The 8,004-nt window shown below is 39.5% G+C and overlaps 1 protein-coding gene across 1 annotated transcript in view; it reads right to left on the reverse strand.

Moving 5' to 3' along the window:
* OPRK1 (opioid receptor kappa 1) overlaps positions 1-8,004 on the reverse strand; it is a 37,604-nt gene that overhangs the window by 13,522 nt on the left and 16,078 nt on the right. The window lies entirely within an intron of this gene.

The raw sequence follows: 8,004 nt of genomic DNA on the forward strand, positions 1-8,004 counted from the left end.
TGAAGGGACAGTATTTTTTTTTTTAATCAAAAATTTTATTGTTGTAATTAAATGAAGTTTACATTTCAAGTTAGTCGCCCATACAAAAAATTTTTCTTTTACATACATTGTTATGAGTGCTCACCCCATTCTGCGACAACACACTCCTCCCCTCCACCCGATTCCCCATGAACATTCAACTAGCTCCTAACTCTCTCTGCCTTCCCATCTCACCTCTGGACAGAAGCCGCCCCTTTGGTCTCTTGTATTTACTTGTCTAAGAGGCACATTCTTCACAAGTATCACTTTATGTCCCACAGTTCAGTCCAATTCCTATCTGAAGAGTTGGCCTCAGAAATTGTTTTAGTTCTGGGGTGACGGTGAGACCAGGGGCCATGCTTTCCAAGGCACCTCCAGTCTTAGTCAGACCATTAAGTCTGGTCTTCTTACTAGAATTTGAATTCTGCATCCCATCGTTCTACTGCTCCATCAGGGACCCTCTGTTGTGTTCCCTGTCAGGACATTCATTGGTGGTAGCCGGGCACCATCTAGTTCTTCTGGTCTCAGGCTGATGAAGTCTCTGGTTTATGTGGCCCACTCTGTCTCTTGAGCCAATACCTTCCTTGTGTCTTTGGTGTTCTTCATTCTCCTTTACTCCAAGTGGTTGGGACCAATTGATGCATCTTAGATGGCCGCTTGCAAGCTTTTAAGACCCCAGACGCCAGTCACCAAAGTAGGATGAAGAACATTTTCTTAATAAGCTTTGTTGTGCCAATTGACATAGATGTCCCCTGAAAGCATTGTCCCCAGACCCCACATCCCTACTATTCTGTCTCTCAAAGTATTTGATTGTATTGAGGAAATTTCTTAGCTTTGGTTTAGTCCAGTTGTGCTGACTTCCCCTGTAGTGTGTGCTTGAAGGGACAGTAGTTTCCAAAGTAGGTCAGAAAGATTGCCTTCAAGCTCAAATTATTCTTTCCATTCTAACGTGAAATTTAGTATAACTCCCATTTTCAACTAGAACTGAATTAAAATGATTATTTTGATTACAGGATACTTCCTCAGAGATTTGAAGTTTCCACACAACACCAGTAGGTTTCTAGGGGCCATGCTGATAAAGTATGTTAGGAAAACCCATATGTTAATTGCTTTCTACACACCTCAGATTTGCATACCTTATCACAATTAATGCAGCTATGCCCCAGGCACCTTCAGGAGTCAGACTTTTTCAGTGTTACGGCCCTAACTTTTATTAAAGGGCATTTATAAGAGCTGTCTTCTGGCAAACCCTGATGGTGCAGTGGTTAAGAGCTACCGGCTGCTAATCAATAGATAGGTAGCTCGAATCCACCGGTCCTTGGAAACCCTGTGGGTAGATCTACTCTGTCCTATAGGGTCACTATGAGTCAGAATCGACTTGATGGCAACGGGTTTGGTTTTTTCTGGCAAACCACTTCTGCTTTGGCTGTAAAACCAGTGTCAGTGGCCACCAGGTGCTCCTTGGAAACCCTATGGGGCAGTTCTACCCGGTCCTATAGTGTCGCTAAGAGTCAGAATCGACTCAACAGCAACAAGTTTTTTGCGTGTCTATGTCATCCAATATATAAACTTCCATATGAGAAATTTCTTTTGAAATTTAGTGACAGGATATTCAGGGCTCCCCTTGAGGGCAGTGTGGTCTAGTGCAGACGCAGAGTCCTGAGTCTGAGTTCCTGGGCTGCCCCTACATTATCAGTACACTTTTCTGAGTTTCAGTTCCTGATAAATGGAAAATAAAACCTGTCCCACAGTAAAGGAGGTAAGGTGGTAAATGACCCTACTCAAAGTATCTGACACACTGGGTCACACTTCACATTCAACATCCTTCTCTTCCCCTCTGTTCACCCTTCCCTTCCTCTCTTCTCTCCTTGTTAGGAAATGGGATTGTCCATGGTTGGATGGGAAGGCCTTGTAAAGACTGACACTGTACTAGAGCCACTCTCTGTTGGCTTCCATTTTGAAGCTCTGTCAAATAAACAGTGCTTCAATCTTGAGAATGATGGACTTTATTTAAAACTGTGTTTTACATTTGCACTTTTTACTTAAGTATTATTAAATGTCCATAAGTGTTAGAAAGGTAGTCTCTAAGTGATAGAAAGAGTTAACATGCTTAACTGCTAACTGAAAGGTTAGAGGCTCGACTCCACCGAGAGGTGCCTCAGACAAAAGGTATGGCAATCTACTCCTGAAAAATTAGTCATTGGAAGTCCTATGGAGCACAGTTCTACTCTGACACACATGGGGTCACCAAGAGTTGAAATCGACTCAACAGCAATCTGGTAAACTGGTGGTAAGGATTAGAAAATGATTAAATATGCATGGCCAAGCTCTCAGAGCCACGGCTGTATAAAGACACAGGTAACTAAGCAAGTCCACTTACTGAGGTATAGCCAACTGTTCTAATGAGAATGACTGAAATAATATCTGTTTAAATATCATCTTCTTAAAAATAGAGGCCTGGTGGTGCAGTGGTTAAGCACTCAGCTGCTAATCAAAAGGTCGACAGTTCAAATCCACCAGCCACTCTGCAGGAGAAAGATGTGGCAGTCTGCTTCCATAAAGATTTACAGCCTTGGAAGCCCTATGGGGCAGTTCAACTCTGTCCTATAGGGTCACTATGAGTTGGAATTTAACTCAACAGCAATGGGTTTGGTTTGGGTTTTCTTAAAAATAAGGTTTTATGTTTGAAAAATGCAACTTACAAACGACATCCTACTCTTTCAACTTCCTTCCATAAAATCCCCGATTCTAGCAAAGATTCTGGAAGGCAGTATCTTTGACTACTACTTTTGTATTTTGTGACCCTCCTTTTTTATGAAGTTAGGTCCTTGCCTTATAAAGTTACACAGACCTGGGATCTAGACCTTATTTTCCCTCCAGTTAATAGGTAGCTTTTGGAGATGCCACTAATCACCTGAGCTTCAGTTTCCCTCACTGCAAAATGGGAAACATAATGCTTACCTCATAGAGTTACTGAGATAAGTAATAGAATGCACCTGGCCCAGGGTACATAACTGTAATTTATTTCCTTTTCCCCAGCTCCTCTTCCCTCTCTCATACGGGTGAAAGTTGCCAGTTACCCCAGGGAGCAGAGTGGAATGTCCTTTCTAGTTAACGTTCCTGGTCAAATTTACCCCTACTCATCTTCAACATAAAAGATAAGACTAAAAATGAAGTGTGGGGCCACACATGCTAGAAGAACATGGATAGCATGACACATAAATTACAATAAAATGGAATATTCATCTTTACATAACCATAAAATGTAGTGATAGCTTGCTCTCAGCTCACAAAATATTTATAACAGATGCATAAAACAGATGCTCCAACAATAGTAACAGAAGTCCCTGCTGCCAGACCCACTCTGCCAAGACTCCTCATGTGGGAGCTGCTGCCATCACCACCCAGAGGGTCAGGGACTGTCTTAGTTATCTAGTGCTGCTACAACAGAAATACTAAAAGTGGATGGCTTTAACAAAGAGGAAGTTATTCTCTCACAGTTTAGGAGGCTAGAAGTCTGAATGCAGGGTGCCAGCTCCAGGGGAAGGCTTTCTGTCTCTGTTGGCTCTGGGGGAAGGTCCTCGTCATCAGTTTTCCCCGGTCGAGGAACTTCTCAGCACAGGGACCCAGGGTACAAAGGACGTGCTATGCTCCCAGTGCTTCTTTCTTGGTGGTATGAAGTCCCCCTGTCTCTCTGCTCGCTTCTCTCTTTTATATCTCAAAAAGAGAATGGCTTAAGACACAACCTAACCTTGTAGATTGAAACCTGCCCCATTAACATAACTGCTGCTAATCCCACCTCATTAACATCATAAGAGATAGGATTTACAACCGTAGGAAAATCATATCAGATGACAAAATGGTGGACAATCACACAATACTGGGAATCATGGCCTAGCCAAGTTGACAGATACTTTGGGGGACACATTTCATTAAATGGACCTAAGAACCACCAGTGCTCTCCTACTGCCAGGACCCCTGGCTTCTGTCAATACCCCAGTATTGGGGCATCGCTACTGTATTTTGAGATGGTTCATATTAATGATGATAACCATAATAACCATTTATTCCAAAAACTCCCTAGGTCAGTGCTGTACATTCCACCTGTTTCATCTCACTTAATGCTCACAGCAACTCTAGTGGGGTGGAATCATTATGCCTATTTTACAGATGGGACACCGAAGAATCACAGGAGTGTGTATATTTCTCAAAGAAATGTAGTTATTAAAAGCATAGCAGTAATCAAGCCTATAAAGATTTCAGCCAAGAAAACCCTCCGGAGCAGTTCTATTCTGTAACACAAGGGGTCACCATGAGTCACAGATTCATCACTGTTCTTTATCTTTGCATAATACTCCATTGTCTGTATGTACTATAGTTTGTTTATCCATCCATCTGTTGATGGGCATCTAGGATGTTTCCATCCTTTTGTTATTGTGAACAATGCTTCAATGAACATGAGTGTGCATATGTCTATTCACGTGATGGCTCTTATTTCTCTAGGATATATTCCTACGAGTGGGATTGCTAGATTATATGGTATTTATATTTCTAGCTTTCTAAGGAAGTGCCATATCATTATCCAGAAATGGTTGTATCATTATGCATTCCCATCAGCAGTGCATAAGAGTTCCGATCTCCCCACAGCCTCTCCAATTTTTTTTATATCCAGTGTTTTTGATTTGTGCCAGTAATACCGGGGTGAGACGGTATCTCATTGTGGTTTTAATTTGCATTTCTCTAATGGCTGGTGATCGTGAACAATTTCCTCATGTGCCTGTTGGCCACTTGAATGTCTTCTATGGTGAAGTGTCTGTTCATTTCCTTTGCCCATTTTTTAACTGGATTATTTGTCTTTTTGTTGTAGAGGTGTGGGATTTCCTTGTAGATTTTAGAGATTAGACCTTTGTCTGACTTGTAATGTCCAAAATTTTTTTCCCAGTCTGCAGGTTCTCTTTTTACTTTTTTGGTGAAGTCTTCTGATGAGCATAAGTGTTTAATTTTTAGAAGATCCCAGTAGTCTATCTTATCTTCTGGGGCTTGTATGTTGTTGGTTATGGTTTGTATCCTCTTAATGCCATGCATTAGGGCCTCTAGCATTGATCCTATTTTTTTCTTCCATGAATTTTATAGTTTTTTGCTTTGTATTTAGGTATTTGATCCATTTTGAATTAGTTTTTGTATATGGTATGAGGTATGAGTCCTGTTTCATTTTTTTTGGCAGATGGACATCTAGTTTTGCCAGCAACATTGTTAAAAAGATTGCCTTTTTCCCATTTGATAGACTTTGGGCACTTGTCGAAGATCAGGTGACCGTAGGTGGATGGATTTACACCTGGGTTCTCAATTCTGTTCCACTGGTCAATGTGTCTGTTGATGTACCAGTACCAGGCTGTTTTGACTACTGTAGCTGTACAGTAGGTTTTGAGGTCAGGTAGTGTGAGTCCTCCTACTTTAGTCTTCTTCTTCCATAGAGCTTTACTAATCCGGGGCTTCTTCCCTTTCCATATAAAGTTAATGATTAGTTTTTCTATCTCTTTAAAGAATGTTGTTGGTATCTGGATCAGGATTGCATTGTATTTGTAAATTGCTTTGGGTAGAACTGTCATTTTCACAATGTTGAGTCTACCTATCCATGAGCATGGTATGTTTTTCCATTTATGTAGATCCCTTTGGGTTTCTTGCAGTAGTGTTTTGTAGTTTTCTTTGTATAGGTCTTTTACATCCCTGGTTAGATTTATTCCTAAGTATTTTATTTTTTTAGGGGCTATTATAAATGGTATTGTTTTCCTGATTTCCTTTTCATCATTGTCTTTATTGGTGTATAGGAATCCAACTGATTTTTGTATGTTTATCTTGTATCCTGCTACTCTGCTGAATCTTTCTATTAGTTCTAGTGGATTTCTCATGGAGTCTTTAGGGTTTTCTATGTATAGTATCATATCATCTGCAAACAGAGGTAGTTTAACTTCTTCATACCAATTTGGATGCCCTTTATTTCTTTTTCTTGCGTTATTGCTCTAGCTAGAACTTCCAGCACAATGTTAAATAGGAGTGCTGATAAAGGGCATCCCTGTCTTGTTCCTGTTCTCAAGGGGAACGTTTTCAGCCTGTCTCCATTTAGGATGATGTTGGCTGTTGATTTTGCATAGATGTCCTTTATTATGTTGAGAAATTTCCCTTCTATACCTATTTTACTGAGTTTTTTTCATTAATGGGTGTTGCACTTTGTCGAATGCCTTTTCTGTGTCAATTGAGATGATCATGTGATTCTTTTCTTTCCTTTTATTTATGTGGTGGATTAAGCTGATTGATTTTCTAATGTTGAACCATCCTTGCATACCTGGTATGAATCCTACTTGGTCGTGGTGTATTATATTTTGATATGATGTTGAATTCTATTGGCTACAATTTTGTTGAGAATTTTTGCATCTATACTCATGAGAAATATTGGTCTCTAATTTTTTTTTTGTGGTATCTTTGTGTGGTTTTGGTGTCAGGGTTATTCTGACTTTGTAAAATGAATTTGGAAGTATCCCTTCCTTTTCTATTTTCTGAAATAGTTTGAGAAGTACTGGTATAAGCTCTTCTCTGAATGTCTGGTAGAAATCTCCAGCGAAGCCATCTGGACCAGGACTTTTTTGCGGGGGGAGTTTTCTTTATTACCTTTTCAATCTCTTCTCTTGTTATTGATCTGTTCAGATTTTCAACATCACTTTGTGGTAGTTTGGGTAGGTAGTGTGTTTCTAGAAATCTATTCATTTCTTCTGGGTTTTCAAATTTGTTGAGGTATAGTTTTTCATAATACTCTGTTATAATCCTTTTTATTTCGGGTGGGTCTGTTGTAATGTCCCTCATTTCATTTCTTATTTGGGTTATTTGCATCCTCTCCTGTTTTTCTCTTGTCAGTCTGGCCAGGGGTTTGTCGATTTTGTTGATCCTTTCAAAGAACCAGCCTCTGGTTTTGTTGATTCTTTTTACTGTTTTCCTATTCTATATTTCATTTATTTCTGCTCTGCTCTTTATTATCTCCTTTCTTCTAGTGGCTGTGGGATTTTTTTGCTGTTCTCTTCCAATTTATTTGAGTTGTGTAGTTAATGTTTTGGTTTTGTCCTTTTCTTCTTTTTTGATGTGTGCATCTATTGCTACAAATTGTCCTCTGAGGACTGCCTTTGCTGTGTCCCAAAGGTTTCGGTATGATGTGTTTTCACTCTCATTTGATTCTAAGAATTTTTTATTACATCTCAGATTTCTTCTATTACCCAGTGATGCATAAGCAGGGTGTTATTCAGTTTCCATGTAATTGATTTTTTTTTTCCTTGCTCTGCCTGTCAATTTCTATGTTGATGGTGTTGTCAGCGAAGATACTTTCTATTATCTCAATGTTTTGGATCTTGTTGAGGGCTGCTCTGCGGTATAAGACATCGTCTATTCTGGAGAACGTTCCATGTGCACTGGAAAAGAATGTGTACTTTGCTGCTGTTAGGTGGAGTGTTCTATACCTGTCTATGAGGTCAAGTTGGCTAATTGTGGCCTTTAGGTATTCTGTATCTTTATTGAGTTTCTTTCTAGATGTTCTGTCCTTTACTAAGAGTGGTGTGTTGAAGTCTTCTACTATTATTGCACAACTGTCAATTTCTATTTTTAGTGCTGAGTTTGTTTTATGTATTTTGGAGCCCTGTCATTGGGTGCATAGATTTTTAACATGGTTATGTCTTCATGATGGGATCATCTCCTTAATCATTATATAGTGTCCTTCTTTGTCTTTTATGGTGGATTTTGATTTAAAGTCTATTTTATCTGAGATTAGTATTGCCACTCCTGCTCATTTTTGGTAGTTGTTTGCATGATATGTTTTCTTCCATCCTTTTCTTTTCAATAAACTTACATTTTTGTTTCTAAGGTGTGTCTCTTGTAGACAGCATATTGATGGACTCTGTTTTTTTATCCATTTTGTCACTCTCCATCTCTTTATGTGTGCATTTA

This window comes from Trichechus manatus, unplaced genomic scaffold, assembly GCF_000243295.1.
Source record: "Trichechus manatus latirostris isolate Lorelei unplaced genomic scaffold, TriManLat1.0 scaffold00038, whole genome shotgun sequence".
NCBI lineage: Eukaryota > Metazoa > Chordata > Mammalia > Sirenia > Trichechidae > Trichechus > Trichechus manatus.